Source organism: Arvicola amphibius, chromosome 11 (assembly GCF_903992535.2).
Source record: "Arvicola amphibius chromosome 11, mArvAmp1.2, whole genome shotgun sequence".
Taxonomy (NCBI): domain Eukaryota; kingdom Metazoa; phylum Chordata; class Mammalia; order Rodentia; family Cricetidae; genus Arvicola; species Arvicola amphibius.
The window spans coordinates 61,690,089-61,709,979 of NC_052057.2; the positions used below are offsets into that span (position 1 = coordinate 61,690,089).

Consider the following 19,891-nt stretch of genomic DNA (forward strand, 5'->3'; position numbering starts at 1 on the left):
ATACATAGTAGTTCATAATTTTTATTTTTTTTTATTTAAAAAATTTCCATCTCCTCCCCTCTTCCTCCCCCTTCCCTCCCCTCCCCTCCCATCCATAATTTTTAGAATGGTATTCTAAAACATGGAAAAGAACCTTTGACATATGTCCTGGTTAGTATTTTTGCCAGCTTAATATATGTTAGAATCTTCTGGGATGAGCAAATGTCAGTTGAGGAATTGCTTCCAAACAGATTTGCCTGTAGACTGGTCTGCCATACACTTTCCTGATGTGGGAGGACCCCGCCCACTGTGGGCAGTTCTACCCCTGGGCAGGTGGCTCTGCATTGTATCTAAAAGCAGACTAACCATGTGGGGCAAACCAGTAAGCGGCAGCCCTCTGTAGTCTGCTTCAGCTCCTGCATCTAGGTTCCTACCTTGAGTTCCTGCCCTTACTTTCTTCAATGATGGATTGTGACGGAGGACGGATAAGCCATAAGAACCCTGTCCAAGTCACTGTTGGTCAGAATGCTCTGTCTCATCAACAGAGAGCAACTAGGGCAGCATCTCGACTGAAAATAACAGCTAACAGTATGGACTAGCTGGCAGAAGCTTGACTGATGTCTCTGAAAAAGGCCAAAAAGCAATGTTAGACTTCAGAAGCATTCACTGCTTTCTGTAAAGTTGTGTAACTTTATAGACTGTAGGATTTGTCTCAAGGTGCACTTACTACTTACAGGTGTCAGATCTGGAAACTTCTGAAATAAAACCCCCCTTTAGCCTCTTCTTACTTTGTTTTTAAGAGTTTTTTCTATATGTTGTTAAGCCTTGTATATGTAAAATAAGCTAGCAACCATGGGAGACCTGAGCAGAAGACTTAGAATTCTAGTTAATACTTTTTAAAACCCCACGGCAGATGCATGCTCTGCAGTTACTTGTGTGCCAGTTTGGGACTCCGTGACTTCGCCGAGTTTAAGTGCTGTGTGCAGACGTCAGACAGGGGTTTATATAAACGAGGCTCCTCAGACATCTCATTTTCCTATTTCTCTTATTGCATCTATCAGGGACAGCACTGTGGTAAGTGCTCGTTTCTCCTGTGCCCATGACCTCTCAGGTCACCCAGCACAGCAGCAGGGGTGGGAGGAATGTGATTCTCAATCAGTCATGGCTGACTGACTCAGACAACTACTTTTTTCTTTTCATTGGTTTATGGGTTGCTCAGTATAGTGCCTGCTTTTCTGTTGTTTGAGTTCCGACCTGGAGGGGACGTCTGCCTTTTGTACTGTTAATAACCTGTGGACAAAGGTGGAATAAAAGCAGAGTGGGAGACCCATTGTATTGGTATCCACTGTAGTTCAAGTGCTCAGGAGGCTGAAAAACAAAACAAAACAAAAAAAAAAAAAACCCACCTACAGCGGGTCCTTTGGCTTCATGACTATGTATTGGTCCTCTCTCGCATGGCTTGGCACTTTGCCATGGCTGCCCTTGTGAAAAAGAGACCTCAAATTAAAGTTCTGACTTGAGAAGGCAGAGAGGTCTTGGGGCCTTAGATTCCTGTGACCTTAGATACGAAAAGCTTACAACTTAATTTCAAGAGGATCTTGCCAGAAAATTCCATAGTTCTCTCTATGGATGCTTAAACCTATGGTTTGTTTCATTAGATAAATTACAACATTTGGGCACACAAAGTAGATCATTTCTGTGATTAAATTCTCATCCACTTGCTAGATAATTAAATGCTTTTTTGCAAAATGTGAAAGGACTTTTTTAATTTGGAATCTCAATTGTAATTGAAGCACCATCATGCATTCTAGTTTGAGCATTGAGGAGAAACAATAAGCCACGTGCTTAAGTTTTAAAGCAAATAATTAAGCTTCATTAACTTTAAAGCACCTTTCCTTAGGGTTTTTTGGCACTGGGGTTATTTATTGTTCATACACAAATAAAACTAAATGTGTATATAGACCGCAATGTGCATGTTGATTTGGTCCTATGCTAAATAGGGTCAGTGGCATCAAGACAGGAGAGCCATAGCCTCTGTCCAAGCCTCAGCATGGGGTTTGTTACACAGGAGGTGCTTTGAAGTAACAAGCCAGTCTCCAGGAGAGTAATCAGCTGCAGAAAGTTGGCTCTGGCTAGGGTGCCAGTCCTCGGAGTATTGTTGAACCGCTGAGCCTCAGTTTCCCTATTTGCACAGAAGTGTGTGACAGTGTTTGTTTAGTCATTTGAAAGGATTGGGAGTCTGAGACTCAAGGGGAATGTTGGTCCACTTCTGAGTGTTGGATGATGTTGGTTCTGGGAGTCCTCCTCCGTGTTGTTTCTGTGTGGTATTTACTGCATGCCATTGTCATGCTAGTTCTAAATCCTGCTGCCATTCAGCAAATGCATATTGAAGCTTCAGAAACTAATGTTATGATACTAAATTTGAGGAAAATGGTAATTTCTTCTCAATTATTTGACTTACAAACACTAGTTGGACATAATTACAAATCCTTTTTGTTTTTATGGAGAATTACTCAGAATCATATATACTTATGATTAAATTATTTCTCTCTGTACATTGAAAGCTTTTATTCATAAATGAATGAGTATAAAATTACTATGGAGGTCTAAGTTAGATAGATGAAAGTTTGGCATTTATGGATTGCTGTCACGGCACAGGACATTGGATCAGGACAAGTGTCACATAGAATCCACTCTTAGATATGCTGATTCTTTAATGATACTTTAATTTTACTAGAAATGAAATCTTACGGGCTTCGATGAAGAAAATCAATCAGCATGTGCCGTGTCTTCTGTTCGCTCTCTGGCTCAGTGTGCAATTAGATTTACTGCACAGGATCACAGTATGTGGCATATATTAATTTTATACTCACCCTGCCCGTATTAATTTTCTAGTCTCCCCGCTGAAAAGTGATGCCAGAAATGTACTAATAAAGTCATAACCGTTAGCCAGAGTCACTAGCGTTGTGGTTCTGTTTTGTTTTATTCACAGCCTTTTCTGCGTATTTTTAGCTGATGTGTCAGTGATTGAACCCATCCGAGTTCACTTTTGTTGTGTGCTGTCAGGGAGTGCTGAACTACAGAGACTGTCGACATACGGCCCAACACGCTGTCCAGGCAGGAAAATAAGACGCAATCTCACACTGCTCTTTCAAGCGTCTTGTCGGTATGTGCATTCACATAGAGACGAATAGTGGGGTCTGGATGGAAGCTTTGGCAGAGGCGCTCCTCAGACATGTTGCCAAGCTCTGAGACGCATTAATAGACGGAGTAAGATCACTGACAGGTGAGGCCCAAACACTGCCCGTTGCTAGCAGCAGCCAGGCTGGAGACCAGGTTTTATCTGTTCTGCTATGGAACCCCAGCTTGAAGCACAAGCCATGGCGGCTTGCACAGACCTTCCCCTCATCCCAGAAGAGCGACTCAGATCATGGCTCAGGGAATAGAAAAGAGCTTGTCTCCCCAGAGGGCAGCTCCACTCCCCAAAGAAGCAGCACTTCTTCAAATTCCCCAAAAGCGTCTCTTCAGCTCCAGTAGATGGAGCTAATGAAGATATGGGTCTGTGTGCTTGATATGCGGGTGGGGAGAATCCGCCCTCTTTGCACAGCGGGTAATAGAACATTTGTGTCCTATGCATAGGAATTAAAGACAGGGAAAGAGAGAGCCTTACCAAGAATGTTAGAGGCACGTTTGAAAAGAAACATCCCAGGCATGACTCCCTCAGCAGAGGTACATGCATGGGAGTAACTGTGTTAGGAAGAGCCCAGGCAGGTGGAAAGCACGAAAACTGGGGAGCTTCTTCCTTACCTAGAGCTGTCAGCAGTAGCATAGGGCATTTCTTTGGGAAGGTTTTGTTGCTGCTGTGTTATTGGATGCTAGCATGATGCTCTCTGAGAATATTTTTGTATATATGCATAGTTCTCTCTGTAGTTTATCTTGGCCAGTGCCATGTAACTAGAAGCTTTCCAGTTATACTTTGAACTTTGTGACTAATCATTAGATTTCACTATCAAAGAGCCCATAATTTTTGGAGTGTATGATCATTATAAGGGCATGTTGCAGAAATAGATTGTTTTCTCCTTTTCCCTGATAAAAATGATGTTTGTGGTTATGTTAGAAGAGAGAGTTAGCTATGAGATAGACATCAAATTGTGGTTTGTAAGTATATGTCAGTCCAGGCAGACTAAGTGGTATGTTTGGATAACTCGGGGAAAAGTCCAGATACATTCCCAGGGCAGGTACCGACTGATGTTAAAGGTTGCTGCTTCTGCCTAAGTGAGGGTTATGTTGAATTTGTTCAAGATTGAATCCTTTAACAAGGAACTTCAAAGAGTCATAAGATAACCACAAATGGTCAGTCATGAGATAACCTATAGATTTTGTCATTCTTCCCAATGAGTCATGCCCAAAGATGCCACTAAAGGAAACAAAACAAAACAAAATCAGTCTTTAATAATATGAGACTGTAAGATAGGCCATCTGACATGAAGCCATAGTTAACTCTTTGCCGAATGCTTGTGCAAGGAAGATAAAGTTGTGGGGTGTGGGGTAAACAAAGTCACCAGCTCCTTCTTTAGAGTTCTTCCTGGGAAGATGTGGCAGGCAGTTACATGCTATATGGTAAATACAAGACACCATGTGATTAAGGGTCAGGTTGTCTATTCCAGACCTGCCTTATCTGTTCTAACGGCTTCGTACAGAGTTTTGTATCTTGGGAACCTGACTGTCTTGACTTAGGCCAGAGATTAATAGACTTGCTGTATATGGAACCAGCCTGGCCTGCACTGTCTGGGTTGTGTGGTTCCCTTCTTGGCTCTCTTTGATCTTCACTAGATCGCACTGTCTGGTTCCAGGGTCTCTGTAACGACAGAGAAAGAAGAGAGACAGGGATACTGTAAACAAAGGCAGCATATTCGTCTAGTTTCTGCAATCCACCTGGGCAGTAGACAGGGTGAGTGGGCCTGAGGTACCAGCTTTTCTTTAAGAGACTACAAATAGTGCAGGCTGTGCTAACTTTGTTTTCTGTTAGTACAAGCGATCTGTTTTATCTGCCTATATTTGTGTGTGCTTATGAAAAACACTGACTAGCTATAATGGCAGTTTTGTGACTGTGATGAATTTAATAAACCATTTGTGCTGGCTAGTTTACATCAGCTTGATACCAGCTAGAGTCATCTGAGAGAAGGAGCCTCAGTCAAGAAAATGTCTCTGTAGCATCAGGATATAGGCAAGCCTGTGGGGCATTTTCTTAATTAGTGATTAATGTGAAAGGGACCAACCCATGATGGGTAGCACTGTCCCTGGGCTGCTGGTCCTGGGTTCTATCAGTAAGCAAGCTGAGCAAACTGAGCAGTCCAGTAAGCAGCTCCCCTCCACAGCCTCTGTATCAGCTTCTGACTCCAGGTTCCTGCCCAGTTTGAGTTCCTGTCCTGATGGCCTTTCACTGTGAACAGCAGTATAGAAGGGTAAGCCAAATAAACCCTCTCCTCCCCAGTTGGCTTCTGGTCATGGTGTTCATCATAGCAACAAAAGCCCTACGTAAGACATCATTCCTTTTTTTGAAAACAGTTTATTTTCTCATATAATATATTCTGTTTATAGTTTTCCCTCCCTCTTCTACTCAGTTCCTCCCCACCTCTCCTCCCCTTTAGAAAAGAACAGGCTTCTAAGAGATAACAACCAAATGTGACTAAATAAAATATAATGAGATGAAGCAAAAACTTTCATATGGAAGTTGAACATGGCATCCCAACAGGAGGAAAAGAGTCCCAAGAGTAGGCAATAGTCTGAGACTCACTTATTCTCACGGTCAGGAATCATAAAAATACTAAGCACACACATAAAATATATGTGTGTGTGTGTGTGTGTGTGTGTGTGTGTGTGTGTGTGTGTATATGTATATATACATATATATAATACCTGATGTAGACCCATGTCTACCCTGTGCTTGATGTGTCATATATGACACAGCTCATATGCACCTTGCTTAGTTGACTCGGAGGGCTGTGTTCTCCTGGTATGCTCCATTCCCTCTGAGACTCCATCTTCTTAGAAAAGCAAGCTATAGAGGTAGCATTCTCGCGTCATATAGTGCCTTCATTTTCAGTGTCCAGCACGGTGGCTGTCAATGTAGCCAGAGGCATGCAACCATTGCAGTCAGCTTTAGAACATTCTCATGAGCCCAAAAGTAGCTTTCACTGCCCTGCTCTCCTCCCACCCCACCCACAAGCAAGTTTCTCCTCCCCAGCCTACTCTAAGCAGCCTCTGATTAGATTCTGTCTCGATGGAACAGGCAAGACAACCCTTTCTACACACTCACCTGTGATGTTGTAGCTGTGAGAGTTTGCTGAATCTGCTGGAAAAGCATGCAGTCTGCCTGCGAGTGATTGTGTATCCCCGGGATGCTGACAACATGTAGGAAGGTACTTTCCAGGCACTGCCGTGTATACCTCAGCCATTTGTTCTACCGCTTCACATGAGTGCTTTTAACAGAATAAAATCTGCAATAAATAGCTTATCGATTTTATATTTTTAGGCCTCTGGTATACTAGTTAGCAAAAGCCCCTGGGACTTCTGTGTATCAAATTTGAAGGGATAACTCCCCCCTTCTGAGAGGTTACAGCACCACAGGGTAGGGTTGGATTTGCAAAAAAGACAAATGAATATAAAATAATGTCAGAATACTCTTAACGGCACAGCGCTTATGGAAGGGACAGTCACTTCAACTGGAGACTTGTGGGGCAGGCAATCAGCAACAGCTGCTACAGAGGTAGCCTGCAGACTGCTGACACGTTAGGAAGGTGAGGTAAAGGACCAGAGTGCTCAAACATGTGAAGATAGAGCACACTGTGGAGTGCTCAAACATGTGAAGATAGAGCACACTGTAGAGCGCTCAAACATGTGAAGATAGAGCACACTGTAGAGCACTCAGACATGTGAAGATAGAGCACGCTGTAGAGCACTCAAACATGTGAAGATAGAGCACACTGTAGAGCACTCAGACATGTGAAGATAGAGTACACTGTAGAGCACTCAGACATGTGAAGATAGAGTACACTGTAGAGCACTCAGACATGTGAAGATACAGCACAATGTACAGTGCTCAAACATGTGAAGATACAGCACACTGTGGAGCTCTCAGACATGTGAAGATAGAGACATTGTAGGACCTTGGGGTGTGAGCAGATGACAGTAAAGGATGATGGGAAGGAGGGTGCTGAGGAGAAGCCTCTGAACTGAGTCAGCATCCAAAGAGTCCTGTGTGAAGTACCAAATGCCAGTGTCCTCCACCACAGCTGTCTCCTAGCACTGCTATGGCAAGGAACCACACATGGTGGTGCAGAGTAACACTTACCTTCCACAGTTCTGGAGTCCACGAGCCTACAGTCGAGGCGCCTCAGAGCGTGGTTCCCTGTAACTCTAGGGAGTTCTCCTTCCAGCTGCCGATAGCCTCAGATACGTCTTGGTTTGTGACAGCAGAATTCCCATAGCTGTCTCTATCATCATGTAACAGTGTCCCCACCCTCTCATGTCACCTTCCCTCTATGCAGCTGGTCTCTTGACCTCTCCTTCTGCCTGTCCATCATCACGCTTCCTTTCGATACACATATTTCGCCATGCTTGATAAGAATCTTCCAGCCTTAGAATCCAAAGGCACAGAAGAAAAGGCCTCCGGATCAGATAAGTGTCTCCAAGTGGGAGGAAAGCGCCATTTTGCCAAAATCATCTTGTGAAAATCTTCATGCCCTGCTTATTTAGTTATCAAAAGTGTGAGCCCCAGGTGGTGTTGGCAGCAGGAAACGTGAAGCCCAAGTGACAGCCATGCTTCCAGCACGAGCTCTTAGAAGCCCAGTGCTTGACAGTTGCTGAACAGAACACTTCTGTGCTTGGAAATGGTTCATTAAGTGAGCTGCTCCCCAGAGGCTCGTGTGCAGGCTGAGCTCTCAAAGCAACAGTGTTCAGAGGGGGACTGCGGGGAAGGGATTGGTCATGAGGCTGTCTGGCTTCATTGATATACTCAATCGATTCATGGATTCATAACTTGACGGCGTTATCAAGAGGTAGTGAAACTTCAAAGTCGGGACCAACCTGGAGAAGGTAAGCTGCCAGGGATGCACCCCTGAGAGATAGCACTCTGCCGTCTTTCACTGCCATCTTGATACTGCCTGGCCTCAGCCAAACAGCCTGGCTGCCGTACTGATGCCTTTCATGTTAGCCTCCCAAAATCTTCCTGCTGTCTCAACTTCAAAGACTCACAGAAATTAGCAAGTATTCTCACCTATGTTATTATTGATGAAACGGGCTGGTCATTTGCATAACAAGCTGGATAAATAATATCCTTTGAGTAGGCCACAAATTATATCTTATAAACAAGTATTTCATTTTGATAATGATAAAATAACTCTCGTTCATGATGCTAAATCAGTGGGTACTGTCATAAACAATACAGAAAGTTCCACAGAAGTCAAGTTTTTTTTTCTAGCCAGATTTCAAGATATTTCCTGATGCTTAACCTAAAAATGTTGGTACCTGATCTAGAAATATTGTCTCTATTTCTTCATAAGAAATAGTTGTGGAAGGCTGGAGAGCTGGCTGGCTGGGTAAAACATGAGGGCCTGTGTTGGGACCCGCAGCACCCGAGTAAAGAGCTGAATGGCAATAACCCCAGCACTGAAGACCGGCAGATTCCCAGAGCTCACTGGCCGGCTGGGCTAGCCTTTCTGTGAACGCCAGCCTCAGTGACAGGAACCTGTCTCAAAAATTAGGCTGGAAAGACACAGAAAAGGAGGAAGACAGTTAACATCGTGTTCATACACATGTTCACACACTGACATTCAGGAACACATGGACTCAGACACACCACACACATACAAATAAATAGCTGTTAATTGCTTTACTAATTCTCCCCATAGATAGTTCCATGAGTCTGCAGTCAGGTGTTTCAGAGCCATGTTTCTTTTCTAGGGGAAGAAACCCCATGCCGTCCCCAGCTTCCTTTTTTATTTTATTTTATTTTATTATTTATATATTTTATTTTGGTTTCTCAAGACAGGGTATCTCTGTGTAACAGCTCTAGCTGTCCTGGCACTAGTACATAGACTTCCTCTGTCATTTAAAATGTCACAAAACAACTAGGAAATAAAGATAGGTGTGTATGTGATGGTCATTTCTTCTATAGATGTCCTAGAAGAAATATATTTTAGGTGTTAAGCAAAATAAAGACTCTTTAAAAAATGCACTAACACAGCCATGCGTCACTAGTGCTGTCTTACTGAAGTGGAAGCATTTCAGAATCGTGCCCCAGTAAGTGGGCATGTGGGCCCAGCTAGTCTGGGTGTAGTATTGCAGCAACCTTTGGGTGAGGGGTTTCATTTGACTGCTGAACAAGTCCTTACCACCAACAGAGCTGAAGGTCATGACCGTGGTCATTGGGATTTTGGTCCTGGCTCTGAATCTAAAGAACTCTGTGATCCTAGCTGAGCCTCGGTTTCCTTGTGGCTACCATTCAGAGCTGAGCTATCGTGGAGTTTGCGCTCAGCCTACTCTTAAATGGGCACACGTCCTGAGGAATAGAGCACAAACACCCAATCACAACAACAAAGATGAAGGAAATGTCAGAAACCCGGGTACTCTCTGCATCATGAACACTATTAGGACTTTTCTGAGATGAGACAGAGCACAGCCTGAATGGAATCAAAGAAATAAGAGCCCACTCATCTAGCATGTGCGCTGCCCAGGTTAAGTCCACTATGAACAAACGTGGCAGTTTTCATAGAGCATGTTCCAGGAGAGTAAAAGCAATTCTCAAAGAATTCCAGCCAGCCCAAAGTCTTGTGGGGGCCTTTCATACTATCTCACAATTATAATTAAGGAATTTTCTCTTTCATTCTGTGGCATGTTGTTTTCATAATTAGTCCTGCAAGCTAGTCCTGAAAATGATACTTTAAAATGCACATTCAATCTTTGAAATGGTGTAATGAGGGGTGTGAACCTGCCTGTTACTTCTGTGTTCCTTTGAATTTCTGTAATTAAGAAAGGGCAGCAGTGAGGTGGCTGTGTCAGCCTTGATGTGAGAGCTGCAATGTCCTCAGCATCACCTGCCCACCCTCCTCTTCACCTCAAAGGTAGGCTGAGACGGTAGGAGGCGTGACTGGTTTTCCATGCACTGATTCTGGTGGTTTCCCCAGGTCGCTATAACAAAGTGGCACCGAGCATGTGGCTTGGATGACAGCAATAGTTTATATCAGCTCTCTATGCTGGGGCTAAGATTTAGATGTCAGCAAGGCACGCTGCTGCAGTGGCTTCAAGCAAGTGTTCCAGGCCGCCCCCCCCACTCTCTGTAGCACCTTGATTTAAGGCAACAAAACCTTGATGTTTGGATTATGTTCTCCTAATGTGAGTGCATGACTCTGAATCTAGAGGGGTGTGTGTGTGTGTGTGTGTCCCTGGACAGTTGAACCCCCTAATGGTCTCAGAAAGGTAGCAGATAAGTGTATAAACTTGGATATACACGGTTCAGCAGTGCATGTCACCCCACCGAGGTATAGCTTCAAATTCAGTTCTTCTCAATGCACCATGTCTTACTAATTATAACACAGCCCATGTGCACTGAGCTCTTGCTGTTAACTGCGTGGCTCTATTAGGGTGCTTGAGCACACGTTGGTTCATGTATTGTTTACCTTCAGATGAATTCCTTGTCTTCTTCCTCTTAGATACTACGCATGACATCTTACTGAGTATCTCAGAATTGCCAAATTCAACTTAGGTCGTCAAGTAATTGTTTCCCATCAGAGAATGGCTGGGATGTTCTGCATGTGGTGACATCTCATAGAGCAAGCCCTCTGTGTAATGTTACCAATGGCAGTCTGGTATGATGTCTGCAAGCAGTATGGAAAGGATGTGATTGAAGTGGGGTGTGTGTGTGTGTGTGTGTGTGTGTGTGTGTGTGTGTGTGTACAGCTCTCCCTTGTTTCTGAGTTGGTTGCTTAGTACATACACACACACACACACACACACACACTCACAAATACCCAGATATGCAGGTGCTTATTTCTTATATAAAATGGCATGGTATTTGCATAAAACTTTGCACATCCTCCAGGACCCTTTAAATCATCTTTGAATATCACACCCAGTAAACCATGAATGCTCTGTGAGTGGTTGCTCTACTGCATTGTTTAGAGAATAATAGCAAGGAATGATGCATTTTTGAATATTTTGATGTTTTGTTTTCATTCAACAAGTGGTTGAAAGCACGTATACAGAAGGTTGGAGAGAGACACGTACAGAGAGACACAGAGAGAGTTGTCACATAATATGTTCTAAGAAGTCTTGAGTTTGGACAGATGCCTGCTGTGGACCTAAAAGACCAGGACTTTGGAATTTTATGAGAATAACTGAACTTAGGGTGTTTATAAAAAGTGTTGTAACCAGTTCACTGATAGGTAAACAGGTAACTAGCTAAGCTATGACCAATTGACTCTGGGCTGTGCTGGAGCCTTCCCTGCGCCTCATTTCTGTATAATTAGTATCTGATCAGATGGGTGTTTGAGGTTCTTAGGACCTATTCTGGTTCAGTAAGCTGTATTTACTGGAAATCAAACTTTTGCTTTAGTTTGCCTGAGAAACTCAATTATTCTAAGGAATTTTCCTTTTACCAATTTGTGTGTGTGTGTGTGTGTGTGTGTGTGTGTGTGTGTGTGTGTGTGTTTATACATTTATAAAGATGGTGATAGATACCTGGTCTATGTGTGCATATATGTGGACAAAGAATATAGTTACTTTATGGTCCATCTACTAAATGTCAGCCAATCCCACCTCCTGTTCACACAACCTTCTGGAACTCGGGCTCTTCACAGACCAGTCTTTGAAAATGTGGAGGCATATCAGCAGAACCCATATGCATCGTCCCCTGTAACCGCACACACAGGGAGCCCTGCCTGGACTCATCCAGCATAACCAGTTCTGTGGCCCCCTGAAACAGCCAGCATGCCCCCTGCTTTCCCTGGATGGCTTGGCCTGGCACTTTGCATGGAGATGCTCATGAAGTAAGAGTCTCAAAGGTACACCTGCCCTGATTTCCTGCCCTAGATCCTGCGCTTAGACTGCTTCTCTATACCTGTCTCCCCCATGCACACTCACGAAACCCTACTTCCTCCAGCCCTTGGGTCATCTAGAGACTAACCCTTGAGTGTGACAACAGAAAACAGAAATTAGAGAAGTCATTTCTTATCAGGACACATCTGAGGGTTGACCTGGGGCTGTGATAGACAAGTCTGCATTCCAGCTACCCCTTGGGAAGATGCCCATCACTAGGAGACAAAGTCACACCAACTAGAGGCTTAAAAGTGGCAGCAAATCCAGTGCAAAAAGATGCTTCTGTGACGTAGGGAGTGGGTGGGACTGGGGAATAAGCGGTTTTATGTTCATAAAGAAGGTAATAAAATTGGCAGATGAAGAAAGTGAATGAAAAGTGACTTTCCCGTGGCTTTTGTTTCTACTCTGTGTGTATTTGCATTGTCTAGACGAGTATTCCTTAAAATTGGGATGAGGAGTCAGACCGTATTATGTAATCCAGGCTGGACTTGAACTCTGCATCCTCGTGCCTCAGCGTCCAAATGCTAACATGTACCACCAAGCTTACCTTGAGAATATTCTTAAATATTTCTTTTGCCACCAACTTATAAACTAGTCATGAGCCGGAACAGTTTTCTATACTTTCTGTTCTCAAAGCAGCATGTAATTTCTGAAACTAGCATTCTCGTGCTAGTGACTGTGCCACTTGCTTTCTGTTCAGACACTGAGAAGTATGCTGTAGAGCTGCCCTACCTGCTCATGGTTTCACATTATAGCCCAGTCTCCCCTTAGCAGGCAGGAGGATGGTGTCTGGTATATACTCTGTCACTTTCATTATGCCTCTCCTAGTATTAAAGCTGCAAGGAATTGTCGCCAAGCCGCCCTTGTGATACATGCTTACAGATAAGGTTTGTATCAATGTATCATTTTACCTTTTTCCAAGTAACAGGTTTATAAATAGAAAGCTTTTGCTTATAAAATGCCAATTGCTTATGACTAGACATTGGCATTAGAATGGTACCTGTCTTCCCAAGGTCTGGAGACTGTAGATAGTGTAAAAATGTGTATTCAAGGATTCTTATCATCGACTCTCTAAAATTCAAGAAAGCATATTATTCTTGGAGAGAATATTATTTCATTAAACTAAACCTTTGAGAGTATTTCCAGAAGAAACTGTTTTCCCAGTGTCGTTTTTATAATCTTTTTGATGATTTTACAAACCACCCTGATGTTCCTAAGCCGTCTTATCTTTGCTCGTGGTGGCCTCTGCAGTGCCTCTGTCAGCTAGCCTTTCTTCCCTCTTCCTTTTTTCCCATTTGCAACAAGGAAAATAAAACATGAACCCCCCTTCTCTTAATGGACTGCATACATCAGGATTTCAGCTGTTTGAGAGCGGGAACAATGAAGCAGGAACATCAGATGATGCCGTGAAGACCGCACCTGTTAATGCAGTAACTGCCAGGCTGAGCTTGTGGCCAGCGGGGCTGGAGGAGGGGAGAAGGACAGCTGGGAGAGCTGGTAGGAGATAGCCGGAGGACAGAAAAGGCTTAGCAAGGGCGGATCGTGCCAGCAGCCAGGAGCAGGGCATTGGTTTCTCCACATGGCACAGCCGTTGGCAGCCTGTCTCTTTGTCAGCAGCAGCCGCTGTATTGCTGAGCCACTAAGCAGTTAGTCTGTTGCCTCACATGATTGCTGAGAACATGATTGCTGCGAAGGACTGGATATTGAAATTTAATGGGCAGAAATGTCTGCTCTGTCTGAAACAGAGAGAGATCTCTAATTTATTGTTCACTTGTTAAACCACAGAATGCCAGTGAACTGGAGGGAAGTGGTATGCATTTGTTTATGGATCTTTCTCTACCAAAAATCTATCAAATTGCTGATAGTCATCACTTTGACAAATTGGGGATGTGTATAATTAACTGGATTAATAGCTGATTTAGTAGACATATCCCAGGGGAGCTGATTAATAAATTGCTATCTTCGTGGAGAGAGGCTCTTGGAGTTTTATCCTAATCCTGTCTTAGTCAACACCAGGCCACATCTGGGTGAAACTCCATGTGCTGCTTTAAACTGTGAAGGATGGCTGGGATCAGGAAGACTCTGGCCTGTAACTCTGCACCCCACTGCTGAGACCCAGAACTGCCATGGAAACTGTGTAGGCAGCCTCTCCCCAGGCCAATTGCAGAAGGCTCAGGAAGGAGAGATGGCACTTAGCCCCAGCCGACTGGAAGGAAATTCACATTTTGTTTTTGCTAAGATGCTATACGCAGCGGGATAATGCAGCTTACAAGAAACTGCTGTGATCTCTGGTTTTCTGTATAAAGAATGATACGCAAGGCAGCACAAATCCAGGTTCTGTACCACTCTTGACCAGCCACATCCAGTGGAGAATTGCCTTTGAACTACTCGAGGAGAACCCAAACAAACAGAAACTGGAACCGGGGTGTTTGCGGCAGGAAGTCTCTTCCTGCCTTCCCTCTTTCCTCACCACCTTCCCCCACACACGCTATCGTGCCTTCCCCAAAGCTGAACTGCTTGTGGCTAAAGCATGAAGTATTTAGGCTTTTTAAATGTTCCCTTCTGCTGGAATGCGCCACTAACCACATTCACAGTTCTCATCCCCAGTGGACGCTTGCTCAGTATCGGTGGAATCTGTTTGTTCAGTTGTAATTTCCCATGCTGAGATGATATTGTCATGGTCTGGCCCACTTGGATGACTTTCTCTGCCAGACCAAGTCTTTTATCAAATGCAGATCTCGTACCACAGGTGCAGGTCCCCAAACTCACTACCCCCATTGCTCCAAGCAGCTTTTGGCTGGGGAGTTTTTAGGCACGTCACAAACTCCATGTTTGGGTCTTTGTAGGAGTGCCACTGCCAATGTTCAGAGCCTGTTCCAGTCATGGGAAACTGTCGGTAGAACAGGTATGGAAAGAACGTGCTGATCATCACAGCCCACTGGCTCGGGGGATGTGGGCAGAGGAGCAGAAAGATGAGAGGTAGCTGGATTGGGGGGTCCTAAAATCCCACAAGACAGAAGGCGCTGCTGAGCTGAAAGCATAGGATCGGTTTCAGCCAGCCCTCATTTGTAGTATACATGTGCACAGATAGCCACACACATGAAGGAGCCCAAGGACCACAAAGTCCACGAGGATTCTCCTCAGGGAGGCTCACACGTGGTAGTTTGCCACGGAGCAAGGTCCTCTGCTTCAGCACAAGTTTGCCGCAGTTCTTTGAGAGGGATCTGGAAGACATTATCATGTCTACACCTTTTGGAATATTCTTTCTTTTTAGTGAGAGCTTTACTCAGCTCTAATCTCTATACCATACAACCATCCATTTAAACAATGTAGCTTAATGGGTATTAGCTACATTTTTACCAGTGTGTACTCCCCATCTTCCCCAACTCTAAGCAGTCACTCTTTCTCTATGAATTCAGCTTTATTTATTTGACCATTTTTGGATATTTCTTACCAATGAGATTCCATAATATTCAGGATCACTGGCTTCTTTCCCTTACCATGTATTCAAAATACATCCATGTTGAACCTATGTCAGTATGACATTCCATTCTATATGTGACTAATATGGCCATTATGAATCATATTGCTATGAACCTCTGTATGCCTTGTTTTTGTATAGATTTCTGGTTTGTTTCTTCCATATGTACTTAGGAGTAGAACTATAGGATGGGGTGATAGTACATGGTTAATGCTTTTAGAGAACTTCGAGACTGTTTGGAAAGTGGGTGATTGTCTTGCACTTCTTGCGGAGGGTCTGTAGGTTTGAATTTCTCCACATCCTGCCAGCACACGACTCTTTGAGCTGGAGCCGAGGAGGCAGCATCTCACTGCCGGTTGCATTTCTTTGATGTTGACGTTGACAGTCTGTGAATTTGTTGGTCCTTTTATAACTTCCTCTGGAGAAATGCCTACCCAGACCTTTGCTCAGTTGGGATTTGGATGTCTTACTGCATTTTAAGGGATATATATATATATATATATATATATATATTCTAGCTACAATTCCTTTATCAAGTGACTTGTACCTGTTTCTCCTCTTTGGGATGTCATCTTTATTATGCATTGTTTTCTAAGTCTGACACGTTTTCTATTTTATATTTTACTGATTGTGCACTTGGCATCATATCAGGAGCTGCCCTGGCCAGATCTGTGTTTTCTTTCTTAGTAGTTTGTGTGTATGTGTGTGTGTGTGTGTGTGTTTACCTCTTACATTTATCATTTCAACCTAACTTTAACATTGTGTGAGTTCAGGATTCCAGTTCCTGATTTTGTCTGTGGCTGCTACCTGTCCCAGCACTGTTTCCTAAAGTAATTGCTCTTTCTCCGTTGAATAGTCTTGGCCCTTCTGTTAACAGGCAATTGACCATGTAAATAAAGGAATGTAAATATATGGGTTTGCTTTCGTGGGTGATAAGTGTTATCCCATTGAATCTGTGTGTCTGCCTGCCTTGTTCGATGGTGGTAGCACCACTATCTCTACCACCTTGTTTTCCTGGGATATTTCTAACTCATGCTCTACCTATTTTGACAATGCAGAATTATGCAGCACTTTAGATGGTTCAGTTAAGACAAGCTCTTCATTCACGTCTGGTACTAGAAAGTGCGTGTTGCTTTTTTCTATGTGTGTTTATGACCCAGGGATTCAGCCTAGACCTTTGAGCGTAACACACCGTGCTCTACCACAAACTCACAAACTGCATCCCTGCCCTGAAATTGTATTTCTACTATGCAGTGTCAGAATTCACATTTGAAAACAAAAACAACCCTGATCTGAAGCCATTGGACATGGATAATTAATCTTGCTCATCTTTCTGATAGCTTAAAAGAGTTTTCTGAGCTTGGGCATTGACGTAGTAAAGGCAGGAGGGGACTAGAATCTGCATCAAAATATATGTGCCTGGCAGGAGCCTGGGAGGAGGTTTACTTGAAAGCCAATGGAAGAGAAGAACAATATGGCGGGAATTCACTGAGCCCAGGAGCACTTCACTCAGTGCATCCTTGTCCCTCCCTCCTTGTGTGATTGACAGAGAGAGACATGGATTTGAGTTAGAGGAAGACAGCCCATGATTGTGCCTCTTGTTCTGATCTTTTTAAATTTAGTTAGAAATAAGAAAATAATAATATAGCTGAACGCATTGGCAAACAAAAGGAAGCCTTTCTCCCTTGACAGTTGGCAGAGAAAGAATAGTTGCACCTTCATATAATGTAAGTAATATGCCGATTCTGCGCTGAAGAAAGAACACTCAGAAATTACGATATATTCAAAAGAGCAGCAGTTAATACAAATCTGGGTGGCTGATATCCTACAATTGAATGCAAAAAAACAAAGTAGAATTTGTACCTCAGTCTGCTAAAATAAAGAAGTTCTAGGTCTTAGACAGCAGCCGGGATGGCCTCATTGGAATGAGCTCATTCCTTCATTGTCCATTCCTCTCCTCTCTCTCCTCGCCCTGCCCCCATCATGGTGTCTCATGGGGCCGAAGAGGCAACTCATCAATTAAGAGTACTTGTTGCTCTTCCAGAAGAGCCAGGTTGGGTTCCTCAGAACTTCCTGTAACTCCAGCTCAAGGGGCTCCAGCACTTCTCCGGCCTTCACTGGCACCCACACACATGACATCCAGATGCACACGCAAACACATAAATATTTTAAAAGATAAAACTAGATATTCAGTGTAGAAGAGATGTGTTAAAGGATGGGAAGTGAAGCAGAGAGGAAAGGGAGGTGGGAGAAGGGCTGGGCAGACCAACAACAGGATGTGGGAGCCGATGAATGGGGACGGTCGAGGGAGTCTTCCGGAGCTGCCTCCATTTCTGAGAATCCTTCTCATCTCCATAGTGGGGTGCTGATGGGATGATAAGGGATCAGACCCACAAGCCCTTGGTCTTGATGCATGCCCCTCACTACCACAGCTTCCTTTCCATCAGAAAATGTCAGAGTTGAGTCACGGCTTAACTTGCCAAAAACTCTGAATGTTTTTTTCAGATAAATACTGCGTTTCACCTCCAATGTCGGTAACAGTTACTTGATCTTAATTGTACTACAGGAACATACAGATTTATCTGTCACAAACTGGGAAGGCTGAGAAATTTTTTTAAAAAGTAGATTGATTTATATTGGATCAAATAATAATGTGACTCTTATTTCAGAGGGGAAAAATCGTATATATTCACTGTGGTGGGTGCTTTTGCTCATTTAGAAGTTAAACCTGCAGCCTCTGTAGAGAGGAATGCAAAGCCCCATGTCTGGTTAAACAGGCCAGGGTTTTACAGTAAGCTGGCAAGTGTCTTTCACAGCCTATCCATATGCCTCCCCTGCCCCCAACATTCTTTCTTTCTTTTTGGTTACAGGCCAAGAAAAGAGAGGGAATCTCTCATAACAACGTTTGAACGGAGCACATTACTAGAACGCAGAAATACTTTTTTGGACAACTATTTCTCCAAGGTAAATGTTGCCATTGTAGGAAGAAGGGAGCACAGGGTTACATTTTCAGATGGCCGTGGGACCGGCCACACAGAGCTTGGATTGTCTAGTCTGGTGCAGACGGGGACTGTGTGAGTGAAAGGGGGAGCAAGAGAAGAAAGGAAGGCTGTCGCAGCTTCCTGCAGCCTCACTAAATGTGTCACCAGGAGAACCCCATCTCCCCCTGGGAGACCATGGGGCTGGTCAGCAAGTGTGTGGGAAAAAGAGGGGGGAGCAAGACTGTGTGTTTAGACTGGAAATAGCTTTCATTCCTTCATGATGAAAGAGTCAAGGGATCCTAAATAAAGGTCAGATAACATGTGTGTTCTGTACATGTCACATGGGATGGGGGGGTGTCCAAGACTTTGCATCAACTAAGACACAAATAAGAAAAGTTTTAAGAACTCTCTGTTCTTTTCTGAAAATGCACACCAAGTAATCCTTTCACAGATTTCATGCAAAGAACTTTCTAAACGTCTCATTTGAAAAGTCATGTGCTTAATGCCTGTGTTCTGAAGAGAAGCCATTGAGGGGGAGACAGACAGTCCTTGAGACCTGCTAGGAGTGGGCTAGCCTTGTCTTACATATCCAGGGGAATAGCTGCGTGTTCTTCCTCTCTGAATCACGAGCTTAGCAGGCACCACAGCTTACAGGACACTTGTGACCCAGCTCCTAGCATCTTAATACAAACTCCTATGCAGTTCCTCTGCTGCTCTTCAGTTTGTACCGAAAGACTATTTTCACCAAGCCCTGAGGTTTTTCAAGATGAAGTATTTCTGCCTTTTTCCATACAAAAGTATCTGTGTGCTCATATCCAAAGGGATGAAACAATATACAGCCAGAATGGAAATCTACTTGTCAACCTTCTCTGATTAGAAGATAATACATGGTTGGCAATCGTCCACCCTTGCTGTTCTGGAAAGCAGTTTCAGATTGGCAAGTGGAGAGTGTTCTGTCCTCCCCTCCCCCTGGCGGTTCTCCTCGGAAGGCTTGTGGGAGCATAGGCTGTACATTAGAGGAGAGCTTTGTGATACTATTCATTCTCTCTCTGACAGAGAAGACATTGTTTGCTCACTGTAATAGTCTTGGCAGGAATCTCTGCTGTGCATACAGAATGGAGAAATGGCAGAGCAGTGGGAAAGCTCAGAATCCTAAGAAACACATCAGCTTGGGGATTTTTTAAAATATATTTTAATAGCTTCTCATTACCAAGATGCAAGTTATAATTTGGGAAACGTTTTCCTTGGCTCCTTTCTACATGCTGCATTTTGCCTGTATTACAGAGACAGGCCTCAGAGAGCAGGGTGCCATCTCAGGCTGCAGCGTCAAGACTCTCCGTCCTCACTGCGTGTG

At 43.8% G+C, this 19,891-nt stretch overlaps 1 protein-coding gene across 3 annotated transcripts in view; it reads left to right on the forward strand.

The window, feature by feature from the left end:
* Pag1 (phosphoprotein membrane anchor with glycosphingolipid microdomains 1) overlaps positions 1-19,891 on the forward strand; it is a 158,512-nt gene that overhangs the window by 86,721 nt on the left and 51,900 nt on the right. For all 3 annotated transcript variants that reach the window (XM_042055978.1, XM_038347550.2, XM_038347551.2), the window contains exon 3: positions 18,427-18,520. The gene's annotated coding sequence lies outside the window, so the exon portion shown is untranslated. The remainder of the gene's footprint in view (positions 1-18,426; positions 18,521-19,891) is intronic.